We start from the raw sequence: 18,823 nt of genomic DNA on the forward strand, positions 1-18,823 counted from the left end.
TGTCTAAATCTTAGAAATGTACATATTGTGCCGATCTTTCTTAGGCATGTTAGGAGTCTTGTATTGTACTGATGCATGAAAATCGTAAATATTCTGCATTTTATCTGAAAATAATGCATATAAGCTATTTTAGTTTGTATAAAATTAGACTTGGTATTATTTATTAATATAAAAGCTCTGCCATCATTGTTCCAGACCGGTAGAAAAACACGAAGTAAGATATCTGGAAGAATGTAAGACACGCAATCCTAATATTTCTGATTATAAACTGCAAGTTGAAGGATGTTCTGTTACTCCAATAAATACAGTAAAAGATCTAGGCGTTATATTAGACATTTCGAAATCACATCTCAAATGTCACAAAAACAGCCTTTTTCCTCCTAAGAAATGTTGCCAAATTATGAAATATTCTGTGTGTTGCTGACGCGGAGAAGCTTATTCGCGCATTTATGACCTACTGTAGGAAGACTTGACTACTGTAATGCACTACTTAGTGGTTGTCCTGCATCATCAATAAACAAACTACAGTTAGTTCAGAACGCAGCTGCCCGAGTTCTAACCAGGTCCAGAAAATACCATCACATAACCCCAATGTTATCAACCCTTCACTGGCTACACATTAAGTATCTTATTGACTTTAAAGTTCTTTTGATCACTTATAAAGCCTTAAAGGGTTTAGCCCCTACCTACCTAACAGAGCTTCTATCACACTACAACCCATCAAGATCTCTAAGATCTCAAAACTCAGGACTTTAGATAACACCTAGAATAACTAAATCCACCAAAGGGGGTCGAGCTTTCTCATACGTAGCACCTAAACTCTGGAATAGCCTTCCCGGCGCTATTCGAGGATCAGACACACTCGCCCAATATAAATCTAGATTAAAGACGCATCTTTTCAGCCAAGCATTCACTTAATGCGAAATATGCTAAATAAACCACCAGGAGATGCTGACATTAGATATTATTTACTAGCTGTTTTTATAACAAGTTAAACTATTCTTGTTCTCTGTTTTACCTTTTTTGTTTTTTGTTTTTTCCCCCTGTAAAGCTGCTTTGGAACAATGCAAATTGTGAAAAGCGCTATATAAATACAATTTAATTTAATTTAAATGTCAGTTACCAAACAGATTTCACCCCCCATTTACTGTCATAGTAAGGGGGGCAGCTTTTAAGTCCATTACAAATATGACGTACACAAATTGGAGACTGTGACCTTAAGATTGATACTGTTGAGTTGTTTCGGCAAATCATCTAATCAGTCCTCCGCTCCCACTCCTGCGTGTCACACACTCACGTGCGCTAACTGCAATCGAGATATCAAGCATCGATTTCTAAAGCGTTTTCAAACTTTTTCAGCTTATTGCACCTATCTCACAGATGGTGAATTGTGCCATGTCATCACCATTAATACCCATGAAACTATAATATCATAAATTACTACTAGAGCACAAAATAGTTTAGTAGAGTAAATGCCACCCCATTAGAAGTCTTATTTTTTTCTTTTTATAAAGTATGATTTTATTATGATGAATTTGGTATGTTAAGCTATGCTTTTGTATACCATTATTGCATAAAACTGGTTTTGTGTGTAAAAATTATGCCCCACTTTCGAGTCATTCTGTGATCCATACACGCATGGCATAGCATCAACGTTTAAGAATCGTCTGTCTGAGAAGCTCAAAAAGGCATGTTACAAGTTCGTTTCAGGGTAGATAAGTTCTTTTTTGTTTGACAAATAACCCTGCGCATGTGTCTAATCTCGCAAAACCCAGCAAGAAAAAGTTGTGGCTCAGAATTTGTTTTGCTTTAACCCATGTGAACAATCCCTAACTTTGCTCATGCCTTTCTCACTACTAAATTAAAGTTTCAAGTAAAGTGTCAAAGCTGTGGATAGTGCACAGGATCATGAAAATAAGTGTGTACTTGAGGGCCTGAACTGAGCCGGATCTCTCCTCCTGATAAAACATATAAATCATCAGTCGGTCAGATTGAAGCTCAAACCGTCTCGCAGCCCACCAGAACAGCATATGGGCAGAAAGCTGCTCTCTGCGGCAGAACCGGGGCATATGCTCGGGAGGCGGAGACAGGAACGAGTGGAGAGCTGGTCAAAAGACAGCAGAGAGAGGAAGCAGTGTAGGAAGTGAGTGAGATGAGACCTGGCCCTATACTAGAGTTGGCAGAAAGGACCTAAAAGAAACTTTAGTGGGAGCAAAGTGATACAACACTTTTTTTTTAAGGGGACACATATGTCATCACAATCTACAAATATTGTTTTGTCTTTTATAATTTGGTATGTGGAGTGATACAATCTCATTTGAGATTCAAGATCTTAAAGGGGATAGTTAATCGATTCTGTTATTATTCACCCTCATGAAGTTAAAAACCTGTGACACACAAAAGCAGATTTTTTTTTAAACTCTATGTCTCTGTGGTTTTGTGTCCATTCAATGGAAGTTCACAAGGAATGTTCTTAAGTGTCTGAGTGCTGTCTCTCTTTTGGATGCCAGTCATGGATCATCTGAAAATGGATGACACATTTCTGCTGAAGTCATTGTAATAAAGTTCGTAGAAGGGAAGGAAGGAGGCGGGAACCGGCGAACATTTGAACAATAAAAACTTTAATTAAATAAACAATAAACAATAAACACTGAACAAACCGGCAGCCACCTCACGGTAGACTGCCGGCCATAAAACATACACAAACTAAACACAGTTTCGGGCCCGGTCCTCTCTCGTCAACAGTCCTGCCGAACATCCTTTTAAGCTCCCAATCTCCTCCGTGATAAGATGCGGGACCGGTGCGCGCACAGCTGCTTCCACTTATCACTCACGCCACCGGCCCCGCGTCACGGCTCTCGTCCCGCCTTCCTCACCACAGTCATCTCTCACTCTTGCGTGTATTCTTTCTCCCTCACTTCCTTCAACTCTATCCGTCATGTGTTTATCAGAGACGAACAAACTCACTGGTTAGGCTTGTGATTGGTTCAATAGGAACCGATAAGGTTAAATGTAGCACAGTTTAACTGGATTGATAGCGAGTCCTTTCACATGTGCTTCCATCCATGTTTGTCGCTGATGCTATGCATCTTTTCCCTTTTGGGACGAGCATAGCACAAGATCACCAGAGAAGTCTGAAAATGGGACACGGAGCTTCAAAATTCTGTGATGGCCTAAATTGAAATATGGAGCGTTCTCAGGGTCTGGCCCACTTTTTCTTGTCTTCTCCCTGCATTGATATATTGTCCATGTCTTTGTATGTTAAATATGTTAAACTGCCGCTGTTCTTTTGTGCTCTGTCGGGATAAAGGCACAGTTCACTAAAAAATGATTTGTATATTCCCTCATATAATTCTAAACCTGAATGACTTTTTCCTTCTGCAGAACACAAAAGATATTTTGAAGAATGCTGGTAACCAAACAACATTGGCCCTCAGTGACTTCCATTGACAAAACCACTGCAACACTTCCCAAAATGTCTTTTGTGTTCCACAGAAGAAAGATTCATCTGCAGGTTTTGAACCACATGAGGGTTCCACTGTGTTTATGTGGGAATATTTTGTCACCAACTTAACTGTATGTGACGATAATGTGTGGCCACCGAGCTAAACCACAAGGGCTGTGGGCATCGTTGGTAGCAGATTTCACATATTCAAAGCAATCATCATTACTGTATATTTTTAGCTCTGCCCGGGATAGCTCAGCGTTTCTTGCAGGTAATGAATAGCGCAATTTCTCTTCGTTCTGCCCTACATGACAAAAGAATCAGGATGTGGGCACTTGTGAAAGTGCAAGGACTGATCTGAAAGCAGATGAATGCTGCGCTCAAGTTTTTTTCGGATGACATTGACCTATTTTTGGCTCTGGCACTGGATAAAAATATCTCTTTGGAAATTTCTCCTTGTGCAGTAGAGACACCTGGTCTAAACCATTGCACCTGCGCTAAAGACCTGTAGAGAAAAGCTTTCAACTCACCACGCTAGTTTGTTTCTTACTGAAACTCTTGATGACTGATATGAAAAATTCTGTCTGTCTGTGACAATGTCTAAAGGTCGGCTTGATGGCTATATTTTAAAAAAAAGCCTTAAGCTATCAGAATGTTGTCTGAAATCTGTAAATCTCATTCTGTGGAAGATCTAGATAAAGCACATTCCTGTTTTTCTTCACACAAGCAAAGCTTGTCTACCTGGATTGTATCTTCCTCCGAAAACAAAATGTTCATGTCTGAAAGTTGTGATTGGCATATCATTGTTATTATATATTATATACAATTCCTCAAAATATCTGACTTAAACTGCATTAAACACATTCTTTCTTTAACAGACCCCACAAAGACACATACGCATGTACTGGCGTACACCCTATAGCTTTTGAAATGAATTTTGTCGAATTAAATGCATCATGTTGGATTGACTCATGGGATGAAATAATTTCAAAGCTCAATAGCACTCGTGAGTGTGGGTGGAGCGACGTTACTGGAATTGAACAGTTTTGCTCTTGTGACCGGTTTCCGTGTTTTTGTGCTTTTGTTGTGGCTTTTTGAAGTTGAGAGTGATGTTGAGTAATCCAAACAATTGCTGTGCCGTTGTTGCTGATGATGACTCAATGTCAGATTTCTACTGGGCTATTATGTAGGGGTTTCAAGTCTTAAGTTTAGGGCGACTCATGCTGCAAACGTGAACCGATTGAGATTCGGATGAGGTTCTGATAACTGATGGTATGATTCATTTTGCCCTTTGATAAATAATGACATCTGCTTATCAACATTGCCAATTTCCTTGTATTCACATTCATTTGCGGTTTATATTATTATTATATTTAGTTTTGGTCCGCCTGTTTGCGTTTCACTTAAGACATGAGTGACTGTTTTCAAGATGCCATCAATTTAGAAAAAGCCTTGCGTTTGAACCACACACAGCCATATTAGCTCAAAATGTGCACGTTCAAAAGCAGCACACCGATCTCTTGATCCCATTTAATGTCTATGTTCAGAAAACCTTGTGTTTTTTATTTTGAGCATATTTCATCGACTGGTTAACCTGGGGTGGCTTGTCATGTTTTCACTTGCCCTGGGCAGAAACCAACGTATGAAACAAAACAAGTCTACTTGCCAAACCACCAGACACCTGCTAGATGCTTTGAATGTTTTGCCGTAGGTTCTCTACGTAAATAAGATAAGTTTTTAAAAAGTTTAACTTGCTTTTGTTAAAAAATGAAGACCACTAAAAAAGATTTGTTTACCAACTGTTCTGGAAGCTTCCTAGTCTTTTATTCAGGTCAACCACGCAATGTTTAGATTATCACCAGGGATAATGGTTCCATTTTAGCTACATTAGATCCGAGTGCAGCATCCTACAGCCATCGATCTTCTGCTTCAAACAAACACATTTTAATCTCGTTCTTATTCTCTCTTTTTTTTGGACCAAGTTAATTATCTTTCAGGCACATCTCTCTGATTCAGAACCGCTGTATGCTTCTAACACATATTAGATTGGCTTTTCTGTTCTCATACACTGAATTTGTTCTCCAACTGTACACGCTGCTGATTTCCAATCGCTAAAAGTTCCAAGGATAGAAAAGATTGTTAAAACTGAATAATTTAAAGCTCTTCCTCAGTGCCCTTAAATATTTCATGCTGGTTTTCAATGTTGAAGTTCAGATCTAACAGACATATTTGCTTGTGTATGTTGGCTGTTGCCAAAAGTCAGCTACATACGACAACAAGCTCATTTGGTGAAGACGTTTTAATTATTGTTGTTGCTCTTAACATACTTCGGCAATGGAAAAAATCTGAGATGAAAACAAATGTTGGTCAGTAACAGTTGGTTCAGGGCTCAGGCTGGAGTCAAAGGCATCCATTGTGTTTGCTGTGAAGAGGGGAGATAAAGATGTCGCTTGCACTCACTTCTAAAGAAATTACATCTGTTACAGTTCTGTATCTCTGTTGTGCTCAGCTGCTCGCCCATTCATACAAATCTGAGATCGAAACAGGACGTTTAAAAGTAGTTTCTAGAACACCCTGTGGTGAGGCTTTCTCCACCCCACTCCAACAGGTCTCCTACGACAGATGGCATGAATCTTTGCATTAGCCAAGACTGCTCTAGGCGTGAGGCGAGGCACCCTGTTGGTATGCGTATTCTCTTTTCCCCTTCATTCTTTACAAAAAAATTTTTTCAGTAATAGGCGGAGATGTTATTGGGAATTACTGGATTAAAGGTATATTTCCTTATCCGTGCATTTAATTTGTTAATGGTGAACTAATACTTTGGTGTCCTCGAAAAAGGAAGTGCCTTAAGGAAGATTAATTCATAAATTCTTTACTTATGACTTTGTGCCACCTGTTTCAGCAGCATGCTTTATTGTTATTTAAAAAGCAAGAATGCATTCCACCCACCCCTAGATGTTAGAATGAAATCAATGTGTAATCTAACTATCCATATCCTTTTGTATACGGCTTGATTTTATTTAAAAGTGTGATATTAAATCATTTAAATTAAAGTAAACACATAAAATTTTAACTTAAGATTTATCTCCACAACTCTAACAGCAAGGCAGAATTTCTGCTAGTATTAATATGGCACATTTATTTCTCCAAGCATAAATGAGGCGGCAATAAAATAGCAGAGTTTGTCACATTATAAGGGAAAGCTAAAGAAGAAGGATTGAGATAGCGGAAATATAAGACATAGACCAGAAATATCTGACACGTGGATTTGTTTTGTTTCATCATCACATGGGTTTAATAGTTGCTCAAGCAGTTGTTTGCAGTCATCTGCTTTAGTGTTCCCCCACAGACATCAAGCTGGCCGCAGTTTATTAAGGGATGTGGTACAAATGATTGCCTCACTTGGCTTTATCTTGGTTAAAAAAAAGACAGTATTGCAAACTGCTGTTTCATAAAACGTTATCTCCTTCGGCAAAGAATTGAAAATGTGATGTCATCTTAGCGTAGGTATTACGTAAGTATTTAGTTGTCTTGATATTTGAAAGTTTGGACTGGAAAACAAGCCACTTTCTTACCGTGCCTTATCCGCATGTTCTCTTGAACAAGAAACTAATTGAATTACATGCATGTATATCACAGATTTGTCACTACTTGTGAGTTTCTTTTCTCACGCAGTGTAATGCAGTAATTTAAGAAAGCAAAGCCGCAGAACAGACCGGAATCAGCTGAGTGTACCACTTCCATCTTGAGAAACAGTCTGGTGAAAGTCTCAAGTTTCTCAGTGACAGTCTCTGCTCGGTTTTCTTGCCTTAAGATTGATGCAGTGGATCACTTTTTTTGTGCTGGCCTTGCTTTTCCCTCTAAACCACTTTCAGAAACACCCATAAAATCCACCAGAAGGATGTTGCTGACTTTGATGTTTGCATGTGACTTGCATCACAAAGGCCGAACCTTTATCTGGTTTCATAAACTGTATACTGTACTCTCAATACTGTGGTTTATAAAGGCATGGGCATCTTAAGAAGAACAGAGTTGTCATGATTCTGCTGCATCATGTCATGTTTCTCTTAGTGTAGTGGCAGGATCATGACAGAACCTCATGTTTAATGTGGAGAGAGGCAATTATTATGGTCTTACAGACACTCTCTCTGGTCTCGTCTCTGTTCCCATCCTCTCGTTACCCTCGTTATTGATTAATGCCCTACACCTGTTTCCCTCGTGATTTGCTCCCTTACTTAATGCCCTTGTGTCTTCTGTCTTGTGCTGGTTCATTGTGATTTGGTTGGTGAGTTCATGTCTTGTCAGTTTACTTATTTGTAGTTCATGTCAAAAGTTAATTTAAGTCTTGTTTAAGTGTAGTTAGTTTTAGTCCTGTCCTGTCATGTTATTGTATCCCTGTTTTGTTCTGTTACCCCCACGTGGGTCTATGTTTTATTATTTATTATTAAAATATGTCAACCCCTTACCCGCTGTCTGCACCTGGGTCCTCTCTCCGTGTCTCACCACGAGAATCATGATAAGAGTCTGTGCTTAAGGTTTGAATCTGAAAAAAATGCAATATGGAGATACAAGGTTTCAGAAGGACAGCTGCAACATTTCAAACGATTGTGATCTCATTTCACAGATTCGCAAATGCACTGTAGGCCACTGGATATGATGCAAAAATTTCAAAGTCACAGAACACACACTTCTCGAGTAGGACAATACATGCTTGACTTGGTCATGTCTCTCTTTTGATGTTTCTCGTTAGATTGTAGGAACAGCTCTGTCAAACATGTGGAACAGAAATACGCCGCCACAGCAATCAATAGTCTCCCAGCGTGATCACATTTTCACAAGTGTGCGTTTGTGTGATTGTGCCTGTCTAAGTGTAACGTTCCTCTAAATGCAGGCAGAGGATGACGACGCAGGGCGGGTCGTGACCAGAGAAAAACAACAACGTTATCGGCCATAAGCTTCTTTATTTGTTCTGCGTGGAAATATTTGAAGGGCTTCAAAGGGAAATTTCCCTCTCATTTATTCCCTGTGAGGACAGATGTGGGGTTTGCGAGTATTGGGTTGCAGTAAACCTCATGCCGCTCTGTCGCATAGCAAAGCTGAGTAACAACCTCACTCTGACTTCCTGCTATCAGTGATTGTAATAAATTGCTTATTGACATTTTAAGGCAAATACGACCAGTTTTCATCATAACTATAATCTAGGTCAAAGGGATTCGCGTTAAAAATGAATCTGCACTACCTCTCTCCATGATCACGCTCATTAGGGTCATGATTTATCAGCCTTTGTCGTTGTAGGTCAAAGACCCGGGTGAGTTTGTGAATATTGGGCATTTTGCAGTAGTATAATATGGACCTTTGTGCTCATCTTTATTAAATTATTTGATGTCCCTACATTCTATGCTCAACCACAATTAAAACCACAAATTTGATCCTGGTCGAGTGTGAAAGACACTAGGCGTCGTTTTTCAGCCCAAGGTCTGTGTGTTGACTATAAGTCACGGCCTGGCTGAATTGGATAATGAGCTGAGCACAGGCCGGCTTCTGTATCACTGTATGCAGGGCTTTGTACAGGATGATGTCTCGTGACTGAGCTGTACAGTAAATCCGACCTTTTTAATGGACAACATGCTATTCTCCTCAATGCAAATGCCACAGTAGTGGAGTGGAGCTTTATACTGTACACGCAGGCCATTTGAATCGCAGTATTCATGGCTGGACACAAAGACTTGATGTTGAAATGGTGGGAGGGAGCGTTTATAGTTGCTCGTTGTGATGTCTAGGGCTATTTGCTGGTAGATGCTGTGTGAATTAGATAAGAGAGCTTTTAATGATATTTTTGATGGTTTTGTTTTATTGAATGGCCAGCATGTGACGGTTTATGGAAAATAAAAGTAAGATGTAACATGAAAACTGTTATATAAATTTAGGTTATCACAAAAAATCTTTGAAAACTTCCGAAATACAATTATTATATTTCATATAAGTGAATATGAACTTTGTTTTCTTTGCAGTATTTGAGGTGTGAAAAAAATACAGAGCACATTTGTCCAGTTTTCATTTCTGCAAATATAAACTATATTTTTATGTCAATGTATTGAGAAATGTATTGTTAGTACACAGATCCGAACAAAAATAACAATTTTACCTTAATGCATACAGGTAAGCAGTACATTTTTTCCGCTGCTGTGGATTGAATGACATAATTTTATAGGCGGTACGTTTATAGGGGGTAGAGGTTTCAGCCCACTGTCGTTTTCATTTCAGCTTGTAACGTAAAAGTAATGAAATGTATAAAAAATTCATTGAATACTGTATTTCTGTCGTAGCTAGAAATCTTTTCTATTAGTTCTGAAATATTTGTCTGGTCGAAATTGCTGCTCATGAGTGTAAAGGATTGTAAAATCTGGAACTAGAGGCATATCCCAGTTCTCATGTAGTGTGTAGATGATTATAGATAGCAGGTGTGTGTGTGATGCATTAGCCCACTTTGCTGTGAAGCCCACATCAGATTTGATACCCGTTAACCTAGTAATGTCTTGCCTACCCTGAGGCCCAGCACCTCTTGCGGTTCCAGTTCCCTTATTGCCAGCCAAGGGTCAATTAGCAGAGCCTGATGTCAATATCCTCCTCTCCCACCCCATCAATATTCTGTCCTTAAAAAGCTATTTAGGCCTGGCCCCTTTAGAGATGCCATATTACCACTTTGACTCTTGATCGATTGATGACACTTACCCTTTATTTCTGTCTGTTTATTTTTGTCTTTGCGAAAACTGCTTTGATATTAAAGGATCAAACTATGTTTCAGATGCATTTGCCACATTTATGAACGTAATGCAACACATGTATTTTGCCAAGTTTCTGTAGATTAAGTAGCCGTCCGTGCAGCACAGCAAAATCCTTGTAGAGGAAACACTTGTGTGAGTTTTGCTTCTTGTCCTCTCTCCTGCAGTCTTCTCTCTTGTTGAGAGTGCCTGGGCTATGTAAATGTATTTCATCATTCCGATGACCTCCCAGGACTGCCGGAGCATGTCATTACTTTTCTCTGCCTGCTTCACTCTCTCTTTCTTCCTCGCTGTCAGTCCAAGCTCAGGATAAACGAAGCTGTCTGCATCTCCCCACCTCCCTCTCCTGTCACCTGCGGACATGTTGGTTGTTTGACAGGCTTTCTGGGCTGGCAAAGCATTACTAGGGATGCACAGAAATCTCATTCGTTGAGAATTCACAGCCAAAGTACAGTGAGGTTACATGCGGTGAACATTCATTTGATATGCAGACTTTTTTTGTGATAGTATAATGATTTTGTTACAGTGCAAGGTTATATTACAATATCTTCCTTTAAAAAAAAAGCTAATTTTACAGAATTTAACAGTTTTTTCACAGATTTGTGAAACTCTTTCAAATAACAGGAAAAGATTAAACATTTACAAGAAAAACATGTAATTATTTTATTTAATGGTATATACAGTTTTTTTTACTGTGTTTTGTTTACGTTCTGTAATACAGTACACTGAAATGTATCATGTATTTCCTTACAAACGGCAAGTGTTTGAAAAACCTGTCTAATTCTAAGCATTCATTTCCTGAACATCTTAATATGAAATAATTGTATTTAAAAAAGTAGTTTAATTGTTAAATATATGACTTTGAAGAACTTGGGGTATTGGGGTATTGCCTATGCACTTCTTTATCGGCATAAAGTATAAAATTATTTACTATTCTATTTAAAAATGATTAAAAATGTGATTATTTTAATAAAAAAAAAAATGTGATCTATTTTAATATTTTTTTGAGTATAGCATGTCACACTGCAGGACAACTTACTTTCAAAAGAACATCATAAAGTTTACAATGTTTTAGGTTTTGAAGCCTTTTTGCTTTAGTGAATGTCAAAAATGCGTAGCGTTTATTTAAAATAAAAAGATAATCAATTTCAGTTCAGTTTCAACTTGCATCTGCTTTCTTTTTCGGCCTTAATTTTTTCATTCGGGCTTAAGTGAAAATTTTTGCATTATTGTGCGTAATTCGTATTAATTCATGTGATGTGACAAAAAAGTGCGTTGATTAGAAAAAAAGCAATGCTAAAACCCTCACACCTTATCCAACCCCTAAACCTTACTCGCATTATCCACGCCGCAAAATATTTGCTAATTCCTGTGAGATTGTGTTAAAACTTCAGCGGCAGTTTTCCACAGTGGCCTCAAACACAAGAGTGCATAACTAAACAGTCTTGCAGGGGAAGCGTTTTTCGTTTCTCTGCCTGACACATTGCCAACATGTCAACAAAAGGAGCTACAATTTGCATCTCTCTGCCTTCCCATTTTTGGTATTGCAGTCATGTCTGGTGTCTGTAAGGTTTGGGGATAATAGACTTCAGTGAATTTCCTTTTCCATTCACTCACCCTCTGCTTTTAAAGCCTAATGGTGGGTGATGTGCCAGACCCTGCTGTTGTAGAGTTTGTCTGTGTGTTGGGCTCCTAGCAGGCCTTGAGTTCCTCCAGGATTAGACATAATCTATCCTTTCCTCTGATTAGAAAAGAGGAGTGAACTATGCTGCAAGTAGAAGCTAGCCACAATTGTGTGTGTGTGTGTGTGTGTGTGTTTATCAGATTTATTTAATGCAACAGAAAAGCAGTGAAGGCGCTTACTTCACAGCTGTTTAATGTCTGATTTTTGCAGTGTTGTACCCTATTTTCTTGTAACATTATTTGCTCTCTACATCCTCAGTGGAAGTATGTTTATGTCCTGGTGGTCTGTAGAGACCCAACATGATTCCTTCTGGTGAGTATAAATACAGTGAAAACATCTGCTGGAGAGTCACCGGGTGGGTGAGAATGAGCCTTCAACTGGCACTTATGAGCCTTTCTCGGGTTCTTCAGTTGCTGAGGGGCTCCAGACGACTGCTGAGGCGAGGAGCATGATTAGATTACTTGATAGAACATCCATCACTTCTTAAGAGGAAAAGAGGCATGAGAATTCTGGGATTGCTTTTGGCATGACATATCATCTTGTTCAACCATCTCAAGGCCCTGTGGGTCTCTCATTTCGAAAGAGGGGTTGGTTAGTTGCTCTAGTAGTTGTTTTAGGGCGTCTCGATGAGGCAGCACGGAATAACACCAGCAGATCACTGTCTATTACTTAAGACATTACTTGATCATTTCAAATCCGTTCATAGCAAGAATGAACTCTAAGTTTTATTTCAAGTTATATATTTTTACATTGTGTTGTGAACATGCGGTAAAGTGTCAAGTGTTACAAACTAAAATCAACATAGCGTGGTAACTCCAGCCCTTTAGTTTTGCTTTAAACTCTAAATGTATACTTTTTCATAGAGTAATATAATATTTAAATATGAGTACTAATTTGGTCTGGCGTGTTAAGAGTTTAAACTGTCCTCAATAAACATCAAATGTTCTCTGCCTCTTTTTAAATGAGCAGAACTAAATCTGCTGTTATCTGCATTTAAATGCATAGACAGGCAGCAGTTTAAGACCATTTGAACACATTTACACATATATTTATATTTGTGTTTAAATGTAAAAAAATATTTAAAACGGTTCCATGGAATTCTGCTGATTGTTCCCTAACTTTAGTGCAGTATTAACAAAAAAGTCTGGAGATTCTGTTTGGCCTTGCTTATTAGGAAAAACAATATGAAAGAACTTTATGTGAGCAAAACATATGAGAGGGAAGATGTACACACAACAGGATAACTACAAATTTAAGTTCAAGTTATGTGGCTCTTAAAGGGACACTCCAACAAAAAATGAAAATTCTGTCATGAATTACTCACCCTCTAGTTGTTTCAAACCTGTTGTTACTCCTCTATTATTGGTCGTAACACTGTATAAATGAATCTGTTCTGTTGAACACAAAGAGAGATATTTTGGAATAATGGTAGCAAACAACCGTTCTGAAGCACCGTTGACTGCCATTGTATAAAACACTTGTATGGTAGTCAAAGGTGCCCCCCAAAAAAATTGTCCCTACTATTATAGTCAATGGTGCCCAGTGGCGGCCGGCCAATAGAGGGCGCTAGGGCGCCGCCCCCCTTAAGCCACAAAAAAAAAAAATTAAAACAATTAAAACAAAAATAGTAATAATAATGAGAAAAACATCAGTATGTCAATATTTGTGTGTTTTAAATATGGAATGCACCCAGTAATACATGTAAAATATGATACAAAATCATATTTGCAACCTTTCCTCTGCCTGTCTGACCGCTTCATCAGCTCTGGGGCGATAGAGAAAGCGCCCCAAGGAGGCGGGTCTATGTAGCAGTTAAGCCAATTGCTAATTTAAGATATGAATGTATGACATAAAATTTAGCCAATCAGCGTTCTTAAATAGAATCCAAGAAGGGCGATCATTTTATCGCCCCAAGCCCTGATAAAATAAGGACTGGGCTCTAGGGGCGCCATTTTTACTAAACGACAATGGCGAGCGCGGACGTTACTCCTCCAAGACCCAACCCTAACTCGGTGAAATCTCTCCTCCAAGATCCGTTTGAGAGGAGAACTTTGTCGGAGAAAGTTCGGGTGAAAGAGCTGGGCCCAGATCAACCTGACCTCTCAATCAAACAGCAGGCTAGCGAAAAAGGGAAGCAGTATATGCGCGGCTTCTCCCGTAGCTGGTACACCAGGAAGGCTTGGCTTATCATTCAGTTATATATGGTACTCTAAAAAATGTTAATAGTGTGTTTGCTAATATTACTGTATATATGTTTTGTATCAATTAATTGTTGCAGTTCTGGAGCACATTAACAATTAGTTACATTTAGTTTGATCATAAAATACTTTATGCTATTCTTCCAGTCAAAGGTTTGAGTTCAGCCACTTGATATCCATTTCTATATTATACATCCTTTATACAGTGTAAGAATTCCTATAAACTTTATAATAATTTAATGTTATTGTCCACTTTCCACTCTGTTCTGACAGCATGCATATTGTGTTGCCTATTTACTACCAATGGCACCAACAGCCTTTGCAAAAGATGTTACTTATATGTAGAAATAGTCAATTGTTTACAAGTTCAGTTTAAATGCAAATAAAAGGCTTGTGTTTGTGCATCATGATGTTTATGTTTTTGTGTACGAATGCCTCAACTTTTTAATATTGGCATTAAATAATTACTGACTATTTCACTGAGCACTGCTGTCCTGCAGTTTGTGTTAAATTTTATTGCGATGGTTACGGAAACAAAAAAGTATGGCACAGCCCCACCGAGAATATTTTTCACCAGCCGCCACTGATGGTGCCTCAGAATTGTTGGTTGCTTACATAATTCCAAATATATTTCTTTGTGTTAAACCGAACAAAGACATGTATACATGTTTGGAACAACTTGAGGGTGAATTCAGAACAGAATTTTCATTTTTGGGTGGGGTATCCCTTTTAAAAAAATTATTTGGCGCCTGTTTTTCCGAAATAGGAGCCGATGGCTCCTTAATTGATTTTTTTTGTCTGGAGCCCGGTGTATATTCAGTCTGTCCCTATGGATGTCCAGCAGCACTCTAAGTGGAAAAAGCGCCTCCATCTGCATACATTTTTCGCTGTGGTGGATGAAAAATGGAAAGTCTACGGCCCACTAAGAAGCTGATCCGATTGTAGATGTCAGATTTGCTTGACTTGACAAATAGCGCATGTAAAACACGCTCAACGCTTTTGCTTCTTAACCAGGTATCATATGGTTTGACTGTGTGATGCATAAATCCATTCAAAAAGCATTAATGTGTTATGCTCTCGGAGCCGGTCAGTCCTTTTTGTATTGATTGATGGCTCTGTCAAACACGACTGTTGCCATGGCGACCCGCTCGAACAAATGGCTGGCATTTGGCTTGCGTATTTTTGTCCACAGCCAATTATCCAACATTATATTTAATTTGATACAATTAATAAATATGGCAATGCGCACTTTGGATACTATCGTTTGACATCGCCCTGCGGCGTTCTACAGTGAAACACTAGTCTTTATTCAACGTGGGCTACACAGACACAAATCTTCTTTATAGAGCACGGACTGCACAGACACGCGTCCTCTTTATACAACGCGAGTTGCGCAGACACACGTCTTTATACAGTGATAATATATAGCTGGTTTGTGGTGAGTGCACTGGCGCTGTTGTACGGTGGCTGCCGTCGCGTCATCCAAGTGGATGCTGCACACTGGTATGGTTGAGGAGAGACCCTCCTCATATGATTGTGAAGCGCTTTGGGTGTACAGCAATACACAAGTAAGCGCTATATAAATGCCCCATTCATAAAGTTTGGCTTGTTTTGTAGGGAAATATGTTTAAATTGGCTTATTTTTCGTGCACCGCAATTTGTTTTTGTTTAATTATAAACACCACTAAATTTTGTCAGTGCTTTGAGGTTGTTTGTGATGTGCCCTTTGCCTTTTAACGCTGCGGCATCAATCACACAGGTATGATTTATAAATCCTATTTCTATCGATCCAGCCTCAAAGGACGGAGAGATAAAGGTGGAATCTAGTGTGGAGAATAAAAAGATTTTCCTTGACAGAAAATGGAGAACATCCAAACGAAAGACGAGTCAAAAGAAGAGCATGAGTAGACAGTGACCCTACTGAGAGACCATGTTTGCGCCGTTTTTTAAATTGGCTTCTTTAATGTGATTTCCATTTCATTTGTGTCCCCCGGTTTGCAATAATTGATTTGTTTATTCAGAGCTTTGTCTTCTGTTTGGTTCGGTTATTGTTTTTCAGATCAACCGACCCCTCGTTGTGTGCCAGCAAATGCTTTTTTAGTGTTGTTCTCTATTGCTATTGGTTAGTCTTTTGTCTCAGATTCTCTGGACAGATTGCATGTTTTGATTCTTATCGGATACGATTGTTGGGATGAAAACATTCCACCAAATATCAGCAGCCACCTGAAATGAACGATGCCAAGTAGCACCAGTTAGTATTTCCTCTGTGCAATCCGATTGGCCATTCTGGACAGGCAGACTGTTCGTCAGTGACTTCCTGTGCGCCAGCTTCAATGCGTTCTGTCACTGGGCAAATCCTCCATCTCGCCCGTCTTCACTGTAATTACTTTGTCTGACTCTCTGTTAACGCCAGAACACTGAGCGCCCGCTGAATTATTCCATCGATCCTCTATTGGTTTTTGACTCATTTAATTCTTTCTGTTTCAGGCTAAATGGTCAGATGCATAATAAAGCTATTTTTCAGGATTATTTACAAACCCATTATTTATGGGATGTAAGGGAATAATTTTTGCACAGGTTTTACCGCTTTGATAAATGACCAGCTCGGTTTTCTTAAAGAAAGGTCAAACGTCTTCTCGTGCTGTTGAGTCTAGAGGGGTTACTGCTCAGAGAAGAGAGTTTACTGTCTGCTAAAAAAAAGGGATTTACGAAGTATATGATGCCAAGGACCCTCAAATAAGATGAACCTTTTGTGAGAGACCCCAATGCTAAAATAACCAAAAAAATAGTGATATTATAAAGAGTACATATCATTTCCGAACTTAAATAGTCGGCTAAACTTACACTTGGAAAAAGGTGAGAAAAACTAGAATGATACATACAAACTATTCTGTAAACTATGCCTGTAGCAAAGAAATAACATAAACACTTAGAAATGTAACAATCATAATGTGCAGTACACTTTTATTGTCATTTTCTTTTACCCTGAACATTTCTGGGCACCCCTTGCGAACTTCTGAAGATCCCGTGCCCCAGTTTGAAAATGCTGTGCCAAAAAGGAATCCTACTACTGGTATTTGTGACTTTCATTTAGTGATGCTTTTGTATGCAGTAGGCATCCGGCTAGCTCACAAGACTTTGAAAAACAGTCCTTGTCTTGTTTTCCTGCATATTATCCCGGCTAAATCAAGTCCCTGAGCTTGCAGCATCCGAGTCCTGTGCTGATGTTTGATGGCAGAACAGGGACTGGCTGTATGGATTCGCTGTACTGATTTGAAACAAGAGCTGTTTAGAGACAATGTGATTGTGGCCTCCTAACAATGTCGCCCCTCACAGAGATGACAGCGTGGCCTGCGGACCAGGTTTCCATGCACCCTGCTTCTCTTTTTTCCCCTGGTATTTCATTTCTGCAGTGCTTCCTCGTAGTGGATCTGCTTTTTATGCACTTAGAGGACATATTAGCAGTCACTGATGTGTTCACGCACACACATGCATCTACATGTAGGTCACAGGGTTTTGCAGGAATGAAGCTCGCTGAATGAGGTTTTCTTTCCGAGACTCTTGTAATTCTGCTAAAACGAAGATGATCAGAGATGCGTTGTTGTTTGAGAGCGGGAACCATAACTTTGTTCCAATTTCCACCATGAGCGTTTTAGTTATTTGCTTTACACATTGATAAATTCAGCTTCTGTCATCGTAGGCTTGTTAAATACAAGGGATGGTGTAGGCAGAAGGCAGTGAAATATGGAAAATAATTCAATGCCATTTCTTTTATTCCTACTTTTCAAACTAAATATTAAAGGGATTGTTCAGGCGAAAATGAAATTCTGGTTGGACCAAATGACCCATTATCATACTGGCCCTGAAGTAAACCAAACTGAAATAACTTGAATCAGTCTTTTAGCTTCTGTGAAGGGACAACTCGCACAAAATAGAAAGTTCTTCATTTACTCACCATCAAGTTGTTCCACTCTGTAAAAATGTCTTCGTTCTGATGAACACAGAGAAAGATATTTGGAAGAACGACCTTACAGTTTGTGTCCACCCTTGACCACTATATTAGGAAAGGTTTACTTGTAAATATCTTTGTTCTGTTCAACACAAAAGATATTTTGAGGAATGTAAAGCAAACAGTTCTGGGCACTTACTATACTCCTAATATATGGTAGTCGGTGGTGGCCAAGAACTGTTTGGTTACAAGCATTCTTCATAATATCTTTCAACTTCTCATCAGAGAGACATTTATATATGGAACAACTTGAGGATGAGCAAATGATGAGAGATTTCTTTTCGTTTTTGGGTGGACTCTCCTTTTAACGCAGTAGTCCTTTTAGACTATTGTGATTTTTGTGTAATTTCAAGGAATTTAAAGGAGTTCATTGAGTTTGAACACCTGCATGACTTGAAAAGTAATGGATGCTTGGGGCAAAGTTGTTACGTAACTCACTTTGCAGTAAAAACAACTTTTTTCACAAGAAAGAATTTCTCAATTCCGGAAAATTGTCCGCTTGTAAAATTTCAAAAAACATCTTTCAGCTTGAAGTTGAACAGGATTAATGGCTGTCCAATATGAGCTCTTTCATTCTGAACTGAAGACCCGCTTTGAAGGGGCGAGACAGAATTAAATTTGCTCTCAAGCCTCTCTTTGTTTTACTGATCCTGGTGGTTTAGATTGCGTTCACATCCCGTGAGACAAACAGCAGTTTGAGCAGAG

At 38.9% G+C, this 18,823-nt stretch overlaps 1 protein-coding gene across 5 annotated transcripts in view; it reads left to right on the top strand.

Annotated features, from left to right (window-relative positions):
- tnika (TRAF2 and NCK interacting kinase a) overlaps nucleotides 1–18,823 on the top strand; it is a 74,751-nt gene that overhangs the window by 13,553 nt on the left and 42,375 nt on the right. The gene's annotated exons all lie outside the window — the stretch shown is intronic.

The sequence above is a fragment of the Barbatula barbatula genome (assembly GCF_947034865.1).
Source record: "Barbatula barbatula genome assembly, chromosome: 3".
NCBI classification, from domain to species: Eukaryota; Metazoa; Chordata; class Actinopteri; order Cypriniformes; family Nemacheilidae; genus Barbatula; species Barbatula barbatula.